At 34.9% G+C, this 25655-nt stretch overlaps 1 long non-coding RNA gene across 7 annotated transcripts in view; it reads left to right on the top strand.

Annotated features, from left to right (window-relative positions):
• LOC308190161 overlaps positions 1 to 25655 on the top strand; it is a 52580-nt gene that overhangs the window by 22108 nt on the left and 4817 nt on the right. For 4 of the 7 annotated variants that reach the window (XR_013946953.1, XR_013946954.1, XR_013946957.1 and 1 more), the window contains 5 exons: positions 4652 to 4836; positions 5213 to 5333; positions 7092 to 7219; positions 16909 to 17110; positions 21908 to 25591. This is a non-coding gene — a long non-coding RNA (uncharacterized lncRNA). Of the gene's footprint in view, positions 1 to 4651; positions 4837 to 5049; positions 5334 to 7091; positions 7220 to 16908; positions 17111 to 21907; positions 25592 to 25655 lie in introns of all 7 variants that reach the window. The other 3 variants (XR_013946956.1, XR_013946958.1, XR_013946955.1) reach the window with 3 other exon arrangements.

Genomic DNA, 25655 nt, shown 5'->3' with positions numbered 1-25655 from the left:
TGGAACAGCTGATGATGGAAAGTTACTGATAAAAAAAAAAAATAAAAAAAATCATTGCATTAGGAACAAGGTCTTTTCTACTGTTAACCAGAAGGTGGAGGATCAATAAAGGAACTTTTGCTGTTATTCAGAAAAATAGTATAGCAGTCCTACCATTGACACTGAATGTGCAAACATGAGCCTGGGAAAAATGTGGTTTAGAAGCTGAGTAATGACCATCCACAGGAATCACTGCCCTCCTCAGTTACAGATGAATGGGGCTTGGGGTTTTGAGCAGAGTATAGAAACCAACCAAATAAGTCCTCTTAGACCTCTGGGCCAGAAAGGGTGAAAAGGTGAGAATGAAGTGTAAAAATCCACTGTAGAGTGCACTTTTGGATTCATTTGGCTGAAGCTGGAGAAAAGTTTAGGAAACACTGCAAAACTCTTCCTCGTCCATTCTTCCTCCTCCTCTTCTTTTCTCCATTAACATTTCATTGTAAACAGAAACAGCTGTTTAATTCTCTCAAAGTGATCAGAGCTACATCATAAGAGCCCTATTAGATGCTGAGTGTGGGGGGGTGGCCCAACCTGTGAATAGGATGGTCAGTGTGCATGTGGAAGTTAGTTTTAAATTTAGATTTCTTTCATATGAGATGAAAAGCCTTCAATGGCACCTGTATATTTTGTGATATTTCTCTGGGTAGAGCAGTGCTCTGAAGCAGAAACAGAAAATCTTTAAGAGATAATGAAAAGTCTTGTACTGTTTCAACTAAGACCATTAAGTTCAGGAAACTGTTTACACTTACTGTCTACTTACAACTTTTGATTACCAATGGCCCACTTTCAAGTGCTCTGACATAGGTGTAACCTGTAGCAGAATATCCACCTGTTAGTCTTACAGTACCATTGTTGTACTCACCCTTCTTGCTTAAAGATCTTGCCTTTAAAATATCACTTTGCATTTCTCAAGATCATCCAATAACTTTTTCAATTAAAGCCAAGTTAAAATCATTGAGGATATGTGCTCCTAAACCCTACAGAAATCTCACAGTTTCATATAAAAGGCAAGAAGTTAAAAATTTGAATAGTGTTTCTGAAAACATGTTTGTTCTGGTTTTCTTTTAAGACTTTTTTCTTTGGATGGTCATGTCCTGATGCTGCTGTGCTGTGTATATCAGTGATACACGGTACCTTTAGTATTGGACTGGATGTTCTGACCTGTAAATTCTCCATCAGACCTCAAAATTGAACTAATTAAAATGAAAGTGAAATGCAACACTCTGTGAAAAACCCATGTTCCATTTAAGTGTTTGCTTCACATAATAATTAAAAGGTTCATAAAATAAAAGTTCTCTTTTGGGGAATGCCATTTTGGTTTCTGTGTTTTATCTGGGATCAAATCAAAATCAGTTCTGAAGATAGAATACATCACCTACAAAATTTTTTTTTCAAACATATTGTTGACTGTATAATTGCCAGAGGGGGGAAAAAGGAGGACAAAATGAAAATCATAAATGCAAGAAAAATGCTCATCATAGACTAAGAAATTCAGAAGTCATAAAATTAAAAAGAACCGATGTGATCATCAACTCTGATGATCAGGTCTATACATAGATGTACATATAGATCATAGATGTATGCAGTTTTAAGAATCTGTTCTTGTTTGAAACATCCATCAGTTTGAAACTTTCCATCAGTGGACCCTGAAGTATCTTATGTTTTGAAGATGCTGTTAAAAAGCGTTACTTGTGCTTACTTATCCTTATAGTTTGGGATGAAGTTGTCTTTTGAAAATCTAATTTATAATATAAAGAGGTTAATCAGGTGGAATCTTTCATACCAGGGCTTGCAGATAGGATAAATAAGGAAGTACTCTCTCTTCTGGAGCAGAGATGTGACTGAAATAATCAAGGATTTTTTCAAAGGGGCCTTCAGGAGTTAGCTAGCCAATTCAGTAGTAGATGGGTGGCTCACTTGTAGATCTCTTCGAAAATCCCAGCGTTAATTATCGGTGTTTGTACAACTCTTTGAACTTTCAAGATGTTTGAAAAAAAGGTAAGTGTGATGATAGTTTGTATTAAACACAGCTTGTAAATTATACAAATCACACTTTAAATCCCTGAATAGATTGATCATGTTCTGGGAGTTTTCCCTCTAGGACAAGTATAATCAGATTCAGTTACAACTCTATAATGCATAACATAAGCTTTTTAAACAAATCATTGAAAACTACAAAGCAAGAGACTGTGAAACTGACCCTGAGGTAAGTAAGTAAGAGTTCCACCTTACTTTCAGCATCAAGTTTAAAACACACACTGTATCTGATTTCTTTAAGTGTTTTTGGTAATACTAAACTCTTGTAGTTAAAGTTAATTTAGATACTAAAAATTCATGATCTACCTAATGAAAGTCTGTTGATGGAGGAGGAAAGGACTTTCCTACATTGCTCCTGTTCCTGAAGTGGAAAATACCTTGGGTTGCCATTAGTGGAGACCAGACGTTCTTACAAGGTCTACAAACTCAAAGAGGCCAATAACTAATGAATAGAGCCAAAAGTCATATAGTTGGAACAAAACATAAAAGGTTTTATGTAAATAAATTGCTGTAAGTTGTTTTTATCAGGGGTTAAGAGGGTAAATTTCCAGTCCTTCTCTGATACCCTGATTGCTGGAAGGCACATTCATTTAGTACTGGTGTGGAGGTTTTCTGGGTCCCTGGGATGACACAGCATTGCCTTTTGACCTTATCAGATCTGTGCTGCTACAGATGAACTGAAGTCCTGAAAGGAAGTGAACATCAGTCATTTGTGTGGAGTGCAATACAAGCAATTGCTGATGAACCAGAGTACAGATATAGAAATATATCTTCACATTCATTACTATGACAGCACCAGAAGGCCTTAACTCCAGATTCACATTATGTTACATAAATACTGGCTACAGTAGGAAAAAGACCATGTCCCTAAAAGGCTGGGATTCAAGTAGACCACATAGCCAAACAGTGAAGAATAGAGGCACTGAAAGACTGTACATTATTTGTAGTTGCAAAGGATATGTGGCAGAAACAAACCCTCCTCAAACACCATCCTAGACCCCAGTCAGTATTACTTTTCTAGCATTATCTTTATTCTGAATCAAAATATGAAATTAAATTCACATTGAAAAGGAAAAAAAAAAAAAGAAGCAAATATTTCTCTTCAAAGTTTTTTTTTTTTAAGAAGAAACTTACTAAATTTAAATGCTTTATTTTGTTCACAAACCAGGCCAAAATAGTTGAGAAAAACATCCTACTTGAGACATTAAGCAATAGCAGACCTTTTATTATCACTTAATTTAAAAGTTTTTTTAACATGACACTTAATAAAAAATAATTTTTTATGCAAAACCAACATAAAGTTAATATCTTTTAGCACTATTTAAGGTATTTTATTTTTGAAACCTGTAAAACTCCTGTGCTATATTCCAACTTGAGGGCTTTCCAACGCAGCAATCACTCTTTATTTTACATATGCTTCCGTAGGTACTCTCATGATACCATTTCCACACTGCCTGCAGATTTATTATAGAAACTACATTGCAGATTTGTATGACTTGGAATTCCAAGGCTTAGGGACAGTGGATCAATCTTGCATATGTATGTGTAGTATGCATGTGGCAAAAGAGCCATTTGGACTTCTGTGACTTATCATTGACAGAAACACTGGCTTCCAGGTATCAGAAATTCATTATTGCAAAGACTTGCACTAGGATGCTACTTAGCACATGTAAACGCACCTAGTACTAAATATGGGTAAGACTAGTGACTAGCTCTTTATCCACAGAGAGATTACTGCTAAAAATATTTTGGGAGGCCATGGTAAAGTACTTCCAAGAAAGCTATTATTTTTTGTTGACTACACGATGGTAGTTCTTTGTGACCCAACTTGTTCATGTTCAGATCTCCCATGTTGCACATATGTGGTGTGAGACAGTCCCTACCCTGCTTTTCCTGCAGACATTTCTATTTAAATACAGAGTTCTGCCTGTCCTTTTTTTTTTAATTCTTATTTATTTTTATTTTTGTCTTTTAATTATTTAAATGACAATTATTAAAATGATGACAAATAAAGATGACACTCACTCAGTCATTTTTGGTCCTACCAATAGATGGTATTGCAATGATGGAAAGTAAGATACTACTGAAGCCTGAGGAAAAGCTTGATGTGTTACCTTGAAGAAAAATTATTCATGTCCTGGAAATATTGGTGGTAGGGGGACAGTTGGACCAGATGATCGTGGAGGTCTTTTCCAACCTTAATGATTCTATGATTAATGGACTGAAGTCATTCTGAGGGAAATTGTACCCAAATTACCCATTTGGATCCACATTTTTCTCATTTAGGTTGTCAGCCCAGTTTTTACTGTACACCTGTCTACTCTGCACACAAAGTGTTACTTCATAACTTCATATCACTACAAAGACACACCTAATTAAGTGTAAACAGAATAACTCCAAGGCAAACAGCATAATTCAATAAATACTTTTCATTCAGTTTTAGATTTAAAAAAAAAAGTTTACGTGTCACTTGTGTGTATTTATAAATAAGCTACACTTGCTCCATTAACCCTTAGTTGCTCTTGCCTTTTGAATTTGCTGTTTTTTGTTTGTTTGTTGTTTTGTTTTGTTACAGAAACACCTATAAGCAAATTGCTTATACATTCTAACTCCACTTCTCTCAGCAATAAACACAACACAACATCCTGCCTCCATAGATGCCAAAGAAGAAGATGTGGGAATTTCAGCACCCTGCAGTTCAGCTTGATGTTGCTGACTTCACTGTAGTATTATTTCACACAGTAATGTTTGCAAATAAAGGTAAGTCTTTTGAGTGACTCTGGTAAATGAGGCAACTAAAATGTTTTAAATCACTCTGCTAAAAATTATTGGTATTGAAAAGAACTGTTTGCTGTAAAAATACATTATCTGATCCTAGTTAACAGAGCAGGTAAAGATAGTGAACAAAGTTATAGAGATAGAAATGTATTCTCGGTTCTAGTTATCACTGTGAATATTTTCTTCTAAATACAGGTACCCGTGACTAGATTGGCAGTTTTCTGTGGACTGCTTGTCTCAGTTAAGTGGAGTTTATGAAAGAAACAGTACAGAGAAGCTCATAGAAAGCAAATATCTGAGTTATATACCCAGTTTCACTTTGTAAAAGTTTTGTTGTCCGATCATTCTGTTTTCAAAGTCTTAGATATTTTCAAAAACTTGGACACTTCCTAATGACAGAATTCAGCATATATAAAGAACCTTCTCTCTCTCCCATGGAAGAGGATATGAATTTCAATTTCCTGTGTCCTCTCTAGAAGGTAGGTTTCCAAGAGGCTGAGTCCTCCTGTTATTCTACAAGGACAAATTGCACTTTACTTTGTGATGTGTTGCATCAGGCAAGACAAGATGGGCAAGCTCTGCTTGCTTTATTGATCTTTTCTTTATAAGTATCAGCATAAAATGTCTTTTACATGTATGAATGCTTGCAACAACTGTGGCCAAGTACCTTTTCAACTCAAAGAGAATATAAATTTTAAGATTCTTAATCTGAACTATGGTACTGTACTGTTGTGATACAGTACCAGATGTTGAGTTTGGAGCTTAATAGAGGGTGAAAAAAATGTAAGTCTATATATAGAATTCCTTGGAGGAAAATTGCTTTCCTAATCCAAATAAATAGATAGATACATGATAGATAGATAGATATATAGATAGATAGATAGATAGATAGATAGAAATATAAAGTAAAAGCAAAATCCTTGGAATGACTACAGGAGTGGTTATTTGGCACTATCAGACAAGATTAATTAATATAATTAATAAATATTTATAAGTCAGAATAGGATCCATGGAATTCATGGAAGGGTATTTATTTTCTTATTTTTCTCACCCTGCTTCCTGTTGTATTGTATCAGCAATCAGCCTGGGTAGAGCAAATCTGGTTTTCTGTATCAGTTACAAGAGTAGGTTTGTTAATTTATTACCTTGGAAGTTCTCAACCACTTCCAGATTTCTCCTGTGGAAACTGGCATACAGTGTTGGCCACTAGTGAAGCAAAGCAGTGGTGGTGAGAGCAATGAAATCATACCATTTGTGATCTGTCTCGTGAATTGGATAGAAAAGGCTTAGGCAGTCAGGAGGAGAAATATCCCTGCCACAGCATACATTTTCTACCTGTTATGAAGGCATTGCCAGTGGCCAGGTAGCCACCAGAAATTCAGGTCAGCAGATAGTAATGATTATTGTCCATTCATCATGAATTTGACTCATTTAAGAACATTTCATGAAAGCTATGGTACATTCAACCCCTGGAGTCATCTAGTCCATCCTACATCTCTGATGCTCACTGAAAAAAAAATACAGTATGAAATAAAGGAACAAATTGTGAAATGTATGTTTTCCTGATGGACGGCAGGCTAAAGTAATAAATTTATTTTACAGTGGCATGAGGCACTGTGCATGCAGCACAATACAATAATGATGCAAGTAATGTGTAATAACACAGATTCAAGCAGCATCATTTTGAGTTATGACTATACTTTACTTTGTAATGGGGATAACACTGTCCAGTCTTGGCTAATCTGGAATCAAACCAGCTATCCATAGAAGGCAGCTTTTACCATAAGCAATTATTAATTCCCTTAACCATCTAAGCTAATTCTATAAGATATATTTAAAAAGAAAACAATCTCACTTAAGGCAACATGCTTTAAGTAATGTGGAGCTATTACTAAACATTTTTTTTCTTTTTCTTTTTCTTTTTTTTTTTAATAATACAATGTGTTTTTCATTCAAGCCAGAGTTTTGACAGAAACTATTTTGAAATAAGAGTTGTTATTTGTGAGCATCTAATGGATATTTGGTAGAGATAGAATCTAATTTGTACTGGCCTTTAGCTTTTATAAATATTCCCTGATTATTTCTTATGAAACTAGATTCACTGATATGGAGATTTCACACTGAGATGTAAAAAGAAGAGCCACTGATTAAGGGCATATTGCAAACAATACTTTTGCCTTATAGCTATTTTATTGCTCACCTGTGGCTATGGAGATTTTTCTGCTTTTCTTCTGAAGTATTTTGCAGAAGTCTTCACTATATTGCTCGTTGAGTTAATGGGCTTGCTTACTCATCATGGTTTGGAGAACAACAAAGGAAACTGCGTGTGTCCCAATTTATACTGCAAATGGAACAAATGTCTTCTGTAAGTATAAAAGGATGATTTCTGTTAAAGAATAAAGCCCTTTGAAACCAATTAATAGTTGACCTACATAGTAATGCACATATCTCCATGTTTCCTCCCTCTTTTCATAGAAGCGATCTTTCCGTAGCAGAAAAAAGAGTAAACAAGTATGTGTTATCATCCACTTCTACAACAAAGAGTTTGAGGTTAAATATGCAAGCATTTTTTGCATCATTTCCATAAAATTAAACTAATTTTATTTTTATAACCTGCTACAATAGTAGCTGAGGAAAATAGGCTGCAACAAATCTTTCTCCACCTAAGAGCATCCTTGTTATCTTTTTGTAACGTACAATGGCCACTGAGAACTTGAAAGCACACAAACAGAACCTTTCATTCTAAAGATCCAAATCCCCCAAACGTTTGTGTAGCTGGAGGCATTTTGGGTCTGTGATTCTTCAACACACAGCCAGGAGAGATATATGGAGGCTCAGGGGGAGTAGCATTGCAGTTGCACAACATTTTATTTGTTGCAACGTCCTTATTACCATTCTTGCTTATAACTCCTGATGTGTATCATTACTATTCTTGCTTACAACTCCTGATGTGACAAAAAGAAGCTAAGAAATATGAATAATGGATTTAATAAAACATACTATGTATACTGGGAAAGAAGAACTGCATTAGAATAGCAACTGTGCTAGCTGGTTAAATGGTTACACAGTCAAGGGAAGAGAAGCAAGAGAGGCCTAGCACTTTATTCTACATGAAACAAGGAACAACAGTAAATGGTAAGATTTTGGCAAACAGGTGTTCTCTGTATGGCTGCTTTAGATAAGGTTACTTTCTTATCCTATCCAATAAAGTGAAATTTCATGTTGATCTCACCTTGTAATCAACAGAAACTCCTGAAGTGGTCTTAATAGACTGTATTTACCCTATATGAAGGCTAAAATTAATCCCTTCCCAAAGTTTATTGTTATTAGAAAAAGCTGTGTGTGGGAAAAAAAAAAAAAAAAAAAGAAAAAAAAAAAACCAGTTTAAATCAAGCTCAAATACTTATATGGGAAAGTTAGTAAGTTGATCAAGAAAAAAAGATATCTGTCCTGTAAATCTGAGACTAAAAGAGTCACAAAAAGTAAAAACTAAACCAAAGTTACTGGTTAACTTACTTTTCAAAATACCACAAAAAAGGAGAAAGGGTACAGAATAACAAAGGCATAGGAATAAATGTTTCTGCATTAGTCATGATTATCTTTAGACTGGAACCTGAAAGGAGGGTGCTAGCCATCAGTCCTGTGACATATGTCCAATGTGAAAAGAGAAGGACAGCATTTTAATTACTCTCAAAACAGAGGTTATTACATTTTTTGATGAAATTATATAATACACTTGACAGCACAGGCAGGATACTGGTCTCAGTGATCTAGTCTGACAAACCAGTGGTAAAAAAAGGACTTCTGTTTTCCAGTGACACTTCTTTGATCCAAAATTTATCTCCCTTTGCCTTGAAAGAGGATTGAATTCCTGTTATACTCTGATTGGGTCTAACTGAATGTTTTTGGTACCAAATCTCATCAATAATTTCACAGTATCTTTGTGTTGATTTCAAGCATTGGATAAATGAGTAACTCAAAAATAAAACTGTTACATAGTCCAGAGGTGTACGGAAGAATGTAATTAAGAAAACACCTCTATTCATAAGCAACAAGAAAGTTATGTTTTTGCACTGTGGGCAGAACAACCAAACCGTTATTTTCAGCACTGTATGTAAAGAGCACTATATGTAAACCGATGTGGCCCTTGTACAAGAATTTAAATGGGAGTGTACAAATCCATACTCTTTGTTCAGCTCATCTATAGAAAGGTGACTACCCACAGTATAAACTAGTGCTTGCTTCTTTGCTTTCTTCTTGTTTTGTTGATAACATTCTTTGTTCAGTAAATGGAGCCATATTTAACAATTAGGCTGCACACTTCCTTCTATTTCAAAAGCATGCAGCTCTGCCAGCTTAGTATTTGCATTATATAGCCTTCAAATACAATTTTTGGATCACTGCACCCTGAGCTTATTTTCACTTTGAACCATTGTCTCCTCATTTACCCTTCCTAATATTATCTGTAAATTATTCTTTTGGCATTTTGTGTTATATGAAACCATTATTCACTGTCAAGGATCTCTACCTTACTCAAATGCTTTCTCAGACATTTGCTACTCTGTCTTTATATAACTCTCTCTTTTACACTGAATTATTATTAAAATTAAATAATAGTGTTTTCCACTTATATATCAACTTATACGTTGCCCATATATATGGTTACATCTGTATCAGCCACAGAGGTATAATGCAATAATTATTACACAGACTACAGAAATGCTGTATAACAGTTCAGGGTGACTGCAGACTATGTGGGTTGCTTCTGAGACATCCAGAAAAGTTAACTAAAAAAGCTAGTGTATTTTCTAGGCTAATGTTCCCTATACAGAAGTGTACATAAACACTGGTGATTTACTGGAGGTACATAAAAAAATCCAGCACCACAGGTTTAAGCTAAAAAGTAGAAACAGAAGATTCATCAAGTAGCAACTGAAGGAATATGCTTTTATAGCCCAATGGAACTTGATTAAAATTGCAGTGAATACTAATCCTGCTCTGCAAGTAATAGTAAGGGATCTCTAAAGTTTGAACTGTTCTAAAAATTTCATGAACTTCCAGATGATTTTGCTACCCATAGAACTATGCTTCATAATACACTTCTTTGCCATCTGTAACCCCTGTATGCCAAAACAATGGCATTTGGGGTTATCTCCTTGGAATTTCTTCCAAACGGATTAACCAGAATTTTTTTTCAAAACAGACATTTTTTATTTTTTTTTAATGTATTTGTCCTCTGAAATAGCTGCATTATAAATATAGTTTCTTCCGTATAAGTTCATTGAAATATAATTGTAATTTGTCAACTAATATAAGGTTAATACTCCAAGTTTCTACATTTGATTTTAAACTAATGATAACCCATATTACATAGTGTCCACTCTCCCATTTGGAGACAATGGGAAAGAAGGAAAGATAGACATGGAAACAGTTATTCTAGGGGAATCCAGGATTTTACCTACAAAACTGTTACACTTATTAGACTCACTGCTCCAGATGGAAAGAGCAAGAGATGGTGTTTATCTGATTTGGGAAATGTGACCTTCGTTATATAGATTCTCTCTCTCTCTCTCTCTCTCTTTTTTTTTTTTTTCTTTTTTCTTTTTCTGTTTGCAAACACAGCATAACCTGAAAAAAATGTCTTTCCAATAAGAGCTGACAATAAAACTGCATAGTACCTATGTACAATTAGTACTCTTGCAACCTCTTTCTTGGTCTTCTTCAATAGACTCAGCAGAAATAGCTGCTGATGAGTATTTCAAATCTAGTACATTTTAATAAAACACAGACAAAGACCAACAAGTGTAGCTAAGATATTTCAGTGCATGCTTCCTTAAAAATGTGTCGGGCTTTAAAATCTCAGAGGAAAATATCGGCATCATGTGTTGTGGCCGTTGCTATAGTAACTATACTTTTTGCTTTTATTCAATAACAGTGTGAACTAGCTCTTAAGCCTGTGCAGCAAACATGACCTGCTGAAGACTAAATTACTGGGGTTCTACATACTTATACAGACTTTCATTTTCATTGCATTTTGCCCCTCAAGAATAAACGGATTTTAACATAAAAGCAAAGATTTTGACCAGCTGAGCCTTTTCCACTACTTGCTGTGCCTCTCACTTTGTGGTTCATAAGAAATATGGGGTAAGCACTTATGCAGAAGTAGAGGGGTTTTCATCAATCCAAAACTTCCATCATTTTGTGAAAATAACAGTAGGGAAAATCTCATTCTTCAGCACAGCAAAATTCACTTGTATTCAATCATATCTTTGTTGAAGAGTAAAAAAGATCCAGACTGAAGGACTGCAAGCTGTCTAAAGACTTTTTAAAAAATGCTGACTATCAAACCAAATATATTTATTAATACATCCTTTGTCTCTCAGTAACACAGTATCTCACAGTATAATCTCCATTTGAAATTGGCTCCATTAAGCACTGTGCACAGACACAGAATAAGAAGGACTTGCTTTAGTCTTCAAAACTTATCACCTTGTAAAACTATTTCTTTTTTGTTTTCTATTTTTTTGGACAAAATATATATAACATTTTGACTCTGTAGGAAATATATATATATATATTTTTAAGGGGAAGAGGTCTTCTAGCATGTTTCTCAGCTATTTCTAACAGTGAAACTAATCTTAGAAAAATTTGGATGGAGGAGTGGAAATACGTGTTCTGATTTTGCTGAGAGGATGAAAAGCAGGGAAGAAAAGTTGGAGGGGATTAGGCTTGAAGGATAATTTGTCTGCATTTAGGGACTTTTATCTAGATGTTCATTCATGAATTTATCATCTAACTTCAATAGCCATATATAGCCAATAAATATCCAGTCAACAGAATATGGACAGATTTGGCTCACAGTGCTTGAGACATACAAATATGGACAGTTCATGAACAGTTTTGACCAGTTTTGACTAGACTTCTATTAGCTACACTGAGATTTTGAACTTTTTAGGTAACAAATGGACAACACTTTCTTTCAAATGGACAACACAAGTTTAAATAAACTAATGAATCAACATCTTCATCAAAAATTTGATTTTCTGAAGCAGAACTATATTTTTTTTTTAGTAATATCATACAGATATTCTGTTATGCATCTGTTCTGTTGAGAAATAAGTTAGACTGTCTGTGCTTTATTTTTTCTAGAGAATTAGTGCATTGCTTGCCCTTTCTGTCATCTTTGATTTAACACTGTGTCTGATATTACATATTGGCAATCACTACCACCTCTAATAGATGCTCCATTATCTTCTCTAAGATGTATTTCCTTTAACCTTAAATGTTTACAGTTAAGACCTACATCTAGGTTACCGTATGGTCACCACTGGTGGTCAACACCAAATTATACTGTTCAGATCATTAGAGCTACTTTGAGAGCTTGATTCTGTTACTCAAACTAAGGTGTATAATCTGTATTTGTGATGCACAGTGTATCCCAGTGGGCCTTCCACTTACTACAATCAGGTCTTCACTAGGTGCTTTGTTGCCCCTTTTGATTCCATGTGGATGTCTTTAATATCCCAGGGTATCTCAAATTGCATTAGGTTAGTGTAGGCAGCCGAATCAAATCTTAAATATCTATCTTAGGAATTACATAGCAATGTACATGACTGATTTTAAAGAGAGGTGAGACAGACAGCTGAAATGGGGTTGTCTTCAGTGTATGCAGCTAAAGCTGGCTGAGGTCAGTCCAACCCTTGCTTGTTCAGCAGCATGCCAAGTAGATCTCTTCAGTAGATGTATAAAGCATTCATTCAAATCAAACAGCAATTTCCTCACTTAATATTTGCTATGGGTCAAATAAAGATTCAACCAAGCTTGCTAATTTATCACATATGAGAATCTGTTCTGCTGTGCATTGCTCCTGTAGCAAAAAAAAAATTACTAATTTAAAGTTTTCCAGTGTGATGCTGTTCTGAAGTAGACTGCTTATGCATTTGGAATGTGTGAATTCATTCCAACATAAAAACCTAGAAAGATGACATATGTCAATCTAATAAAATATGAAAACCCTAAAAAGAAGAGAAAGATAGGTGAGTTCTTATGTGGTGATGCCTTGAAGTTGAAGGTCTTGTCAAATAAACACATAATGTGATTTTTTGTTGTTGCTCAGCAATTGTTGTTCTTGTTGTTGTTGGTAGTGTGGACACTAGAAAATATGATAAAGACAAAGACCTTTAAAAATCTTTGTAATTCTCCATGATTGGCTATTTCATAAGTAAGAAAGATCAAATCATTAAGAAACCATCAAGAAAAAAATGTATTCTGATAGCAACATGGGCACAAAAAGCACAGGTAATTCACTGGGCCATTTAATTTCCTTTAATTTACAAGGAAATGCATTATGTTTTTTAAATAAATAAGAGGCACCTAACTATGCAAATAATTATATATCATTAACTTGATGCACTGCTCATGAGGGTATGTCTATGTTTATCCATAGGCTTCCCCAGCCTAGGAATGAAATACGAATGAAGATTTGTGAAAAACAGACAGGTAGTTATTAGAGTTTAAGTCTCCTCTTACTACATCTTTACATTTTTACCACATTCATATCATTCTTTTGTAGTACACAGGAATATAAGCCTGGAAAAGATCACTAGGAGATGAAGCCCAGCCCCTGTAGTGTTGTGCACCGATATAATTCAGGAGGGCTGTGTTCTTATTGAGGCTTTCAGTTGAAGTGTTCTTCTTCTTTGTGAATTATTTTACAACTGCTATATTTATTATATTAGATTTATTAGTGAAGAATCATTCATAGCACAAAGGTATGAAATTTTGGCTTGTTGCCTCTAAGACACTTTTGTTTCCAGGTACATGTAGATTTTTTCTTCTACATTCTTGAAATACTAGACTAAAAATAGTTTTTGTTTGTTTTTCCTTTGAAGGATTAAGTGGTATGCAACTTATAAACAAATTTGTCTGCAAACCCACAATAGACACTGAGCTACAAATTCCCTTTCATTCCAATCCTCATACCCTCTGAGAGGCAACAAGAGACAGAAAAATATATCTTGTTCACCCAGATTTGCCTCCAACCATCTGTTCCTTCCTCTTTCTTTGACCTCTGTTTCTAGGCTACTTGTACAAGACAACCATAGTAGATATGCTAAAGCAAAGGGGACTAGCATCACAACCCACAGTGGAGATAGGAAATGTGAAGAAAAGAAATTGGGAATGCTATGGAAATAAATCTGCACTGTAATGAACTAATGCGCTCTGCTATTTGCCACCCTCTAGTAACTCACTTACAATCCTATTATCAGTCCTCATAAAGGGAATTGTTACATTTATAAAGTCTTGAGGATGAGCATTGCATACAAACAAGAAGTAGAGATGTGATGGCAAGAGCTGAAGAGCGTATTTAAAGAAGTTTGTGATTTGGAATATAAAAGAAGCCTTGTAACTTGCTTAGAACCCCAGAACCCCATACGTGTGTGTATGGATGTGCAAATACTATTCCTTTGTACAGCTTCAGTGTTCTGTTTATGTCTCATCTCCCTGTAGAAAGCATTGTTATTTTTCCAGGACAGAATTGGATTTTTGTTGTTGTTTGTTTGGCAGCTTTTTACAAAATGTTGGAATCACAGCAGTCCCCCTAGGTGCTCTCTCACCAGCACAGACACATTTTATAGCAACCTGTTCTTCCTGCTTAGAGATCTCATTTTCCAAAAAATTAAAATCTGCCCCCAAATCTTTATATGCTCTAACCACCAGAAGTGGGAATCAAATCACATAATTATCTGTTTACAATATGGACTTCTCCATATGAGCTGTGACTTTCCTCATAATCAGTGGAGAGGAAAGGAGCACTTCTGAGACAATTTATCTAAGTTATTTCAGGCACTGATTTCAAGATCATATAATTTGACATTAGACCCTTTTCATAAGGAGAGACCAGATGACTAGATGTTTACATTATCCGGGACTACAGTAAGTCAGATAAATGTCCCCCAAGGTTAGTAGGATTCTGAAAGGAGAATGAGTCTCAGAATAATGTCTGTTCAGTCAAGAGTCCAAGGAATTGAAAGACTGGGATGTATGCATACAAAAATTAAGTACAGTCTTACAAAACAAGGCAAGTTAGACTATAAACCTTTATCATTTATCAAATTCACAGTGTTTTTGTCTAACTTCTGAGTTTTCCACATTGAGTCATCAGTTAATGATAATATTTTCCAAAAACATGTTGACATTTTGTAACTGTGCAACCTCTTGAGAAAGTTCCTTGGAATTTAAACTGTAAGAATAGTACAATATTGCAATACAATGCCTTTTTTTTTTTTCATTGTTTCTTTCCTTTTTATTGGGAATTTTTTATTTAGAGGAAAACATTTCACTGAATGGTAGAAAATTAAATCCTCAGTCATGAACTCTCCAGAATGATTGAGAGAAACTCCTTATAAAACTTACGAACCTAAAATTCTCTTATATTCTGTGTGGAAGGATGAGTAGGTTGAGTTTTATCATCAAGGTCTTTCCAAGGCTTCCAAGAATTTTATTTCCACTTCTCTAGCACTTTTTGAGAGGACAAATGAGTACAGATGGGTAATCAAATCTCTGTCTGGGGGAGGAATTGAGCAAGCAGCTGCTTTCTGAGGCTGACATGGTTGGTGAAGTACTTCTGGGTCTCAGATGGTTGCAATGTGTAGTTTTATCCCAGAGCTGACAATAAATAAATAAATTACTCAGATACTATTTTCTTTTCCTGCCTGCAAACCATTTCTAGATCTTTACTTTCACTTGCAGTTCTGAAACGTGTGACATTTATCTGTTGAGATGTTGCAGTCAAATGACGATTGCAGGACCATATCCATATAGATTATGCTCACAACACAAATTCCTGATTTATTGAACAATTTATGAGAATCCTATCAAGACCTGAGTTTATAGAAGGTTTACAACATCTATATATTCAATATTTTGGAGACTGCCTCCCACAGACTTTAGTACTGTAGGTTCTGACGATCTTACATCAATTGGTTTCAGTGATTTTGGATTTAATTATTTATGTTTGAACAAAAATACTAAATCATGGGACTTCCTAGGTAGAAAATTCAGTATTAAAATGTCACAGATGGTGCAAAATGTAGAACTAAATCTTGTGCATTTTGTCATAGTTGTACTAAGCCTGAATGGTTAAGAAGGATACAATTACCCTTTGTTCATCAAAACAAATTGAATTTAGAATTTAGACAATCGATAGACAAAGGGTATGTAAAATAAAACTGTCACTGTATGTTGAACCTTCTGACTATGAACATTTTGTTACAGACACAATACAAAGCTGAGACATTGACCTACAATCACCCAACTCAGTGCTAGGTATCCACTATGAAAAGCAAACCCTGGGTGAGACATCTGAGGTCCTGTGCAGACACACTCCTGTGGAGGGGGGACATAACCTTTTAACAAAGCAGCAAGATGCTGGTGCTTCTTGGCACCTACTGAACTTACATCCAATGGTAGTCCATGTTTATTAAGCCTAAAACCTTTTAGTGGGTTTACACCAGAAAAGCATCAATGGTCTTGCCAAGTTGAATCATCAGAAAATAAAGAGAAGAACAAGAGAAGAGCACTTTAAATGTTTTGTTCACCCTTTGTGATTTATATTTTGTGCACAGCTTTTAGAGTAATACATATATATATATATATATATTTTCTGCCTAGCCAAATAATTAGCTTTTTTCTTTCCTATTAAGGAAGAGGATTATATTTCATACTCATATTGCTTAAGCATTCTACACAGATGAATCGGGTTCCATGGGTGAAACATTATTTCTTTTTTCACACACTGTTACAGTGTAATATTGGAGTATCTTTGCAGAACATTTAAATGTTAGCTCTATGGCTCAAGAAGACTGAGATGTGAATGTCAAGAAATTTCTTTTAATTGGACAGGTGTCTTGTAAAATGGCCAAATGTCTTTTGATTGAATCTGACTTAAGCTTTGACAGTTATTCAGAAATAAAAGACAATACTTAATCTTAGGCAAGTAGCAGCATAATAGATTTAATATTATACTATAATACTGTTGTATCTTTTTTCCAGTAAATGAAAGACTAGACACTGGGGATGGAGCAATCAGCATTGCTAAAGGCTCAACTGGCTCTTCCTATGTATTCAGTCTGAATTTGGCCATTGTCTTCAACAGAAAGAGATGTTTTTATTTGCGAATACTGCTTTGGATGTGAGTTCCTCAGTACATCTCCACTTTTATTGCCCCAAAACATGGAGAAACTTTGTTTCTATGGTTAGTACTTTATTATAGGTATTGTGTCCCACAGCATAAATTGTTACCAAATTGAATTTTACGTTCCAAGCAACCTGCACACAGAATGTCCCACACGTTTGGTAATTACCCTATTGATCGGTAAGTCTTCTCAGAGTAAGAAATGTCATATCTTGCAATACTTACAAAAAATGGGACTAATTTCCATTAGCAAGCACTAAGCATTGTGGCTTAGAAGAAACCTGGAATTTTTGACCCAGGATCCTTACTTTCCATCTTGCTACATCTATGTTTGTACTTAACTCTCCCTATTTCTAATTCACTTTCTCCTGCTTCTTCATCAAGTGAGTTTATTTAAACTAATTTAGTAATTAAGTGCTTGGTGCTTGATGTTTAATATTTGTCTGTCCTCACCTGCAAACTTTTCAAAGCAGCTTTGTTCATAGTAGACCCCAGTACGGAAAATTGTAAGATATCAACTCATAGAAACATTTTTAATATTTTCAGTTTTCTTGGTCAAAACTGAGCTAAATTGTGGTGATGATGGTGACAATCATGGGGTGATTTGGAAATAATTCTTTGTAGAAACAATTCAGTTTCTGAGTTGTTTCTTTTTATGGTTTCAGTACACTCAACACTTACTTTTATGTCAACTGTTACTATATATTTATTTTTTTATTGCAAGTGAGCATAATGTAGAACAGCCATTGGGGGACATATTTTAGGTTTCTTTGCTTGAAACATTGAGATAATACATTTTAAAAATGAATTTCAGTAAATAAGTTCATGTAAAATGAACCTTTCCTATTGACAGTTTAATTTTTGACGACCTGGAGTTTTCTAATGAGGACTTGCCCAGAAAAGTTCTATGACTAATCTCCTAGCTACTACTAAAAGGAATTATACTGAAAATGTGTGCTGAAGGAAGGCTTTTAATTTAGAACAGAGGACAGAATCATCTTGGTTACACATATAGTATTCAATTAGTAAATCAAAGTTATTCAAAGACTATCTGAACACAAGAACATGTGTCAGGAACTGCTACTGTCTTACTCATACTAATCAACAATATTTCATTTACCTCTTTTTAATCAATTTCATTGTATTTAGTGTTAAGGAAAATACATTTTTACTTACTGTTTTTTGACAATTCCTTGATTTAAGGCACCTTCTGCTTCAGCTACCTATGATTTGAATTTAGACAGTGTTGTAAATAGCAGGGTCCTGTAGCTAGTCTGTGCAGCTAGGAACTTGCAAAATAAATATTATTCAGGTATAAAACAGGGAGGGGGTACAATCAGGAAGCAAGGTGTAACATGCAGAGTTGTGTCCCAGTGGTTTCCCTACCTTGATGTTGCTGCATCTTGGATGATCTGTTAAAAGCAGAATGCTTTACGGTAACTATTTCCCCTCCTTGGAACACCATTACAATTTCCACTCTCTGTATTTATGTATGCCAGTTTCACCATGGAAGAATCTGAACCTTCCAATGGTATATGAAAGAAGCTGAGCAACATCTGTCATAGGTGGTTTGTTCTTTGTGTAATCTCCTCCCTGGAGAGAAAGCTGTGTACGTAGTGGATAGCGATATAAATAATAGATTATTCCTCTCCACAGTCAAACTATAAATAAATAAATAAACAAACAAACAAATGGTTTGATCGAGACTGAAATTTATTTTGTTGTATTTCCTAAGCCAAACATTAAAAGAAAAGTCAGGGGCATATGAAACTTTCTATTCAACTTGAGAGGAAATATTTTGGTTTTGCAGAATAGACAAAAGAAAATGGAAATGAAAGGTTATATTCATAAAACTTTGCTGGAGAAGAAGCCGGTAAAGGCTCCTAGCAACTCAACATTTATAAAACTCAGAGCATGGCAGACCACAGTTTGGCTCCCTGCTGTCTCCTTTCTCCTATCTTAAGATGTTCATCCACACCATCAGCTAGAAAGCTTTTCTAGGAAACACCATAGCATTTGTATCATACTATAAAAATAATTATGCAAATAAGATTTCAAACAGTTACTGAGTATGGGCAAGACATCTGGATTCTGGTGGTTTGGATTGTCACTTAAATCATTGCATGTCTGGATTCCAGATGATGGTAATGGAATAATTCACTGTTCAGGGCAAAATGGAGCAGCCTTAATAGAAGATAGAGAAAAGTTCCTGCCTGACAGTGGCTTCTTTTTATGTTTGTGGACATTTCCTATTATGTGTTACCCTTTTTCTTATGGTTTTACAAGGACTGACTCTTTTGTTTTTTTAACCAAAATATATCACAATTTTGAGTAATGTATTAAAAAATTCAGGATGATTGGAATCACAGTTTATCCAGGGGATATTTTATGAAATTCCTGAATTTTTTTTTTTTTTTTTTTTACTTAGAGGAAATTGTTATGTTTGTAGGTAAATCTTACTTATCTCCTACATTTTTTCTCATTCTTTGGGAGCTCCTGCATGCTTGTGATTTCTTTTTTAAGCAGTTGTTTACTAGTAGATAGCAATTTAAACTAGTTTTCACATTGTGTCATTATATCAGGTTATTATAATCCTCCTGGATATAAATTAAAGAATGTCTTCACAGGGCGTATTCTTCCTGGGAGAGATTTTAATGCCAGAGCGGATCAGCCATGATATAATTAGCAGTCCTTGGTATTCATATAAGCTGTACTGTTCTTTACCTCTAAACAAGTGACACTCAAAAGCATAGGGAATTGCTTCTGCTATTAAAAACAAGTAGTTTTGTGAGCTAATGAAACTTTCTGATGGACCATATTTTACCTTTTCTTTATTCCTTCCTTGCCTCTTATAACACAACTTCAACTCTGCCCTCCATCCCTTGTATAGCCCCTGAACTTTAGCAGCAGACTATGATAGCATAATAGTATGGCTAGCTGGGAGCTCTTAATGTGCTCATTGCCCACAACTACTGCCAAATAGAATATTTATCAGCTGTGTACTTTCTGCTTGTTTTCCTCATTAATTTTAACCTGTGTCCTCCATCTTATTGGTGAAATTCATAAAATCCATGAGAATTTAATTTTCTCTTAAATTACAATGTTTTTGTCAAATTTGTTTGAAAATAACCAGTGGAATCAAAGCTTATTAGGGTAAAGGGCAGGAATGGACAGATAAATTCAATGGAATTCCTTTTCCTTGCATAGGATAATAGTCTATTAAAGGAACATAAAAAACCTAAAACACTTCTGATCTCATACACATTTAAAATAAATAAAATAAAAAAAAAAGTAGTTACTAGACATTAGGAGCATACCCGTGGTACTGGAATCTCTTTTTTTGGGGGTGTTTTTTCTGATCTTTTAATATCATTCAAGCCCTTAAAACATTCCTCGTTAAACTAAAATTTCAGTTTAGGTAGTGTAAAATGGCAGGTATAAGAGGCCACGGTCTTGAGACAGTGAAAACTAAACAAAATAAAACCAACAAACAAAAACCAGCCAAACAAACAAAACACCCCTGTGGTTCAGTTTTCAGGTCTTCTGGCCACTTCCTCTCTGACTTTGTTCATGTCATTAGAAGATCTGAAGTTGGTCAACATTATGTAAACAAACAAACCAAACAAGCCTATGTAGATATATATATCCATAACTACAAAAGATCTCCATAACCCAGAACCTGAAAACAAGATAACCACAGCCTGACTCTTGAATTAGAAAGCAAAGCTAAATTATTGCAGATATAATACCCTTCTGAAAGAGTTTCATTCTCCCCTTTACAGTGTGTACTAAGTGGTACTGCATTGCTCTGGTCTTTTCTCTAAGTCATAAGTGTCCCAGATCATCTCAAAGTTATATTTCTCAGCTTATCTTTCTATATTTTGCTGCAATTTAATTGTAAAAAGCTTTCCTGATTTGGTAAGAACAAGGATATTTACCAAGAAAGAACTCTATTAGTCTTTTAAGTCTTATTGCTGTGTTGCATTCATTACTAATACATAGATTCTTGGCCCTCTAACTAAGAAATCTCAGCAGAGAAGAAGCCACTCAAGATATATCCTAAATATATTAACCAAAATTATTTTTTTGCTCTCTCTTTTCTCTCTTTTCGTTGAGGTTTCACAACTATGTTGCTTCAAACAATGGGGAGCTGATTTTATTATTATTTTTATATTTTTTTTCAAGGCAGAGAGGCTCTAATCTTAAAACAAGAATGTTTTGGAAAAGATTGAACAAATTAGAAGTTTTCTTAGAGATTTTTCATGTTTTAGTAGTCCATAGATTCTCCCTGTGGAGATGTTTTTATAGCACACTAAGTACTATGAAATAGAAACGATGATTATATTCACTCTGGAGAGGTTTCTCTTGTAACTAAATTTTATTTTAAAATACAAAACTCCCTAATTTTTTGTGGATTCTGTGTCTATGAATCTCTTTTTGATTATCTTCTTGACTGAGACAGATTGGTGCTATCTGATCAAACCTTTGAACTGAAGTGTCAAACTAAATATAAACAACAGTGACATATTCACAAGTATAGTCTCAAGTGTACCTCTTTTTTTTTTTCCCCCCGTTTACTTTCTAATTAGAGAAAAGTATAATTTCCAGCATTAACATCAAATATCCTCAAGCAATATAAATCTTAATTACCGTATGCTGGAAGTAGTACTAACAAACACATAAGGTACTTTACATGGAAGCAAGTGTGTCCCTGTGTACACGTAAAGAATCTCAGCAATTTCTTTTCTGCAGTTAACAAGACCTAAATCTGTTTAATGGTAAGTAATCTCTAAGAAGCAATATAACGTGGATAATTATTCAGAACTTCAAACTCTCTTTCTACTATTCTTTTAACAGTGTTTTCCTGGAAAACAGCCATACTAGGTCTGACACCTAGTGAACTGATGAACTATGAGTGACATTCAACAGTTAAGACCATTCATAAAAGAACTTAGACTGAAGTTGTGAATCTGGATGATGACGTATAGTGGGAATTCAGGCATTGAGATGCTTCAAAACTGTTCAGCAGAAATCCATCAACAACACATTTCTGCAGGAAATGTTGAAGGGAAAGATCATTTCAAAAGTGTTAATCAGAATTTGTGTTTCTGCAAGCAGAGAAAGCACATAAAATGGCATTGGAATTGAGAAAATTGCAGCTCCTCATGTAAGCAAGCCACAAAACTTGCTGAAATATCGTCTTTGCTAGAACTACATTGAGTCCATCACTCAGAACTAACTCATAAGAGAAGATTTTCAAATTCCCTTCTAAGTGTTTTGTTTCTCTTATGGTTGAGAGGACAATAGTTATGTCTTTCAGGATCTTCAGGAAGCATGAGAAAAAAAAAAAAAAAAAAGCATTCATTTTGGGAGCTAGAAATCCAGGAGCAGATTGCCTTCCTTGGGAATTTACTGCACAGACAGCATGGGCCCTGCTGGCTTGGCTGATGCAGGATCGCTGCTCTTTGAGAGACACTTATCTGCAGAAAATGTGATGACAAGGACTGAAGAATGTTCTACAGCAGATAGCTCAAAGGTGATGCTGTGATGCCAAGACAATTACCTCAGCGGAGGAATATTTTAGATATTCTTAAGGTAAAAGCAACCTTAACTCTGCCCTTTTCACTACTCTGTTGCTACTACTGCATATATCTGGTGTTGGTGCTCCTAATAGCCAATCTTTTTCTATGAGACGGGCAGAGAAGATGCTCAGAAACCCCAACGTTTAAAAAAGTTGCTAGTTTTGCAAAATAAAAGAAATGCTGTCCTCAGGAAAACCAATAGTCTTGCTTGTACAGTTCCTGAGTTTTATAAGACCCAGGAGGTATAGGATCTGCTTTGTTCAAAGGCAACCTGCGTGAGTAACTGCAGAAGTTAAAACAGCCAAACCATATATGTACATGTTTCTTATTTTTATTTTATTTTATTTTATTTTATTTTATTTTATTTTATTTTATTTTATTTTATTTTATTTTATTTATTTTATTTTATTTTAATTTTATTTTATTTATTTTATTTTATATTTTATTTTATTTTATTTTACAGTGAGCTAGAGAATATTTTTAACTAATATTTAAGTCCCCAGTTACTTTCTCTTGGCCATTAGTGGTTAGTTGCAAGGACTTAACAAACCCTGGTTACCATAAGTAATTTCTATACTGTTCAATGGACATAGATTGATCGTTGTAATATATATATCTATTTAACTCTTTTTCAAAACCTTGAGGAGAACAAAAGTTCCTCTACAGCAAATATTTATAGTCATTTTAAACCATTTTAGCCTTTTTTTTTGGCAGCAAGCAGAACATGTCTTTTTGCTCTACAGCTTCTCAGCACCTCACTTAAAATAACAAATTGGCCTCTTCTGCTCTGGGATTGCCTAGCTAGATACAGGATAAATAGCTCCTTAAACCCTCAGGACATTTCTCTTGTCTCTTTGGCCTAATCCATTACCAATCCTGTCATTATCATTCACTGAAGAAAATGTCACAGCTAATGTACTGTAAGACTACAATTTTAGTTCAAAATCACTATACGGATACTTCTTTCTTACTACAGGCTATGTATCTATACATATAAAATCTTTATTTACATTTCTAAAAGAAAAAAAAAATAGTTCATTGAAGCTACTTGGGTACTTGCATGATAATATCTGTATGGGACAAAGTACTCAGCAATACATTAAATTCCTCCAAATTCCCTCCAGCACTGTAATGTGTCCGTTTGGTATGGACAACCACAGTGAGGCTGCAAGAAGGACAAATGATTTAGCAGAGAATAAATTTTGGTCTCAGGGCATCTAGACTGTGTTCATCTAATGCAAACTGGATGTTATGATACTGTAGAGTATGTAAATATCATCTGATTGTTTTAGTGAATCAGCGCTACTACCTAAGTAGGCAGTCAACATCTGAGGTAGCTGATATTTCATGATATTTATGGCATCTTAGAAAAATTAATGAAAGAAAAAAATGAATGTTTCTAAAGTATTTTATTTTGTCTTTGACCATTCCTATTTAAAATCTGCACCTTAAGAAGCTAAATTTAGGTTTCTATATTCATAATATAAAATAAATGGACAAATTTAGGGACACATTCTTCTTTATGTGTGTGTGCTTGGCTCCCTAAAGGGAGTATCCTGCTTACCATTTCTCAGGGTCAAATGCTAAGACATGAAGATTTCCATTTTGTGTGCAAGTCTAATAAGCTGGTAATTAGTCATTTTAGGTCCACCTGTCTTGTCCACTAAAGATAATAGTGTGTCACTATCCCAGCTTTAGAAATTTTCCTACTTAGTACTACTTGCAGTAGTCTAATCCTTAATATCCTGTAATTTAATACCTTCTGTGTCATCAGATTTAATAGCCATTGCACCAGCTACTTCTGTTGGTTGTGTCCTACTTCAGTCTGAGCTTTTCAAGGCCTGGCTGCTCCAGCCCCTTACAAACAAGAACCTTTGCTTTGCTTTGCTTTCTTTTGCTGTAAACAGGCCTGAGGTAACTCAATAACAGAGTGAAACAGTCCAGTGCACCAGGCTGGGCAGCTGGGTTGAATCTAAGCTAGTGAAATAGCATTTCCCTCCATACCATTTTCACCTGAAGATAATAATAAATTGGCTAAGGATTGCTCACCTTGAGAAACAGCCCAAGCTTTTGCTTTGTGAAGAAGCACAAAACTAAGCAAAACTGCAGTTCAGTTTCATTACAAACACTTTGTTCAGCTCTAATATTAAAACATTTTCTTTCTACTTTTATCTTTCAGTTGTCACCTTCTCTAGCAAAGCACCATTTTCTTTCATCAGGGTTTTAGAAATAGCGCCAATTTGTTTCCACCTCCTCTCTGTACAGCTGTGATCTTTAATCCCTGGTATCAATCTCTTTTTCTGTGGTTCCTGCCTTACTCTGTAACCCCTGCAACCTTGGAGCAAATGAGTCTATTTTTGTCTCTGGAGATTTGATGGCAGATAACAGTTATTAGGGACATCTTTTTCTTGCTCTAATAATGATGATCTGCCTTCAGTAATTTTTCCATGCCCAAATTGCCAGCAAGGCTGGAGGAACGCTCTGACATGTTTTTCCTGGGTGTGCAGATTACTATTTTTTCCCTTCCCTTTCATTTTTATTTCTTTTGTTGTTGTTGTTTGTTTGTTTTTGTTTATTTTCCTTCTTCTTCTGTCCAAGTTATTTACTGTTTTCAAATTTTGTTTCATTCAGTCCCCTGTTTGGCTTATCCATTTATGTGTTCCTTACAGCTGTCAACATTTACACTAGGCTCCTCAAATTTATTGCTAACCATTGATACAGCTACAATTTCATTATGGTGAAATGCCTTAAGTTCTCTCACATTGCCACAGTGTGGATCCTGGGCCAGTGCTCAAGCAAAGAGATCACCCCTGTATCATATGTGACCATTCAGCTTCCCTGGATTGTGGCACAAGATTATAGAGAAAGGTGGTACTGGGAACAACCTGTTATCTCTGTCTCTGCTGAATCAAGACCATGAAGGACCACTACTCGGCAGAGCTGAAGAAAGTTATCTCAGGTAACCATAACCCCCCAAATTTGTAATAGTAGAGAGCAAATGTCACATTTACAAAATCCCACAG

Source organism: Anser brachyrhynchus (genome assembly GCF_964034855.1).
Source record: "Anser brachyrhynchus genome assembly, chromosome: 1".
NCBI lineage: Eukaryota > Metazoa > Chordata > Aves > Anseriformes > Anatidae > Anser > Anser brachyrhynchus.
This window is presented reverse-complemented; position numbering and strand designations above follow the sequence as displayed.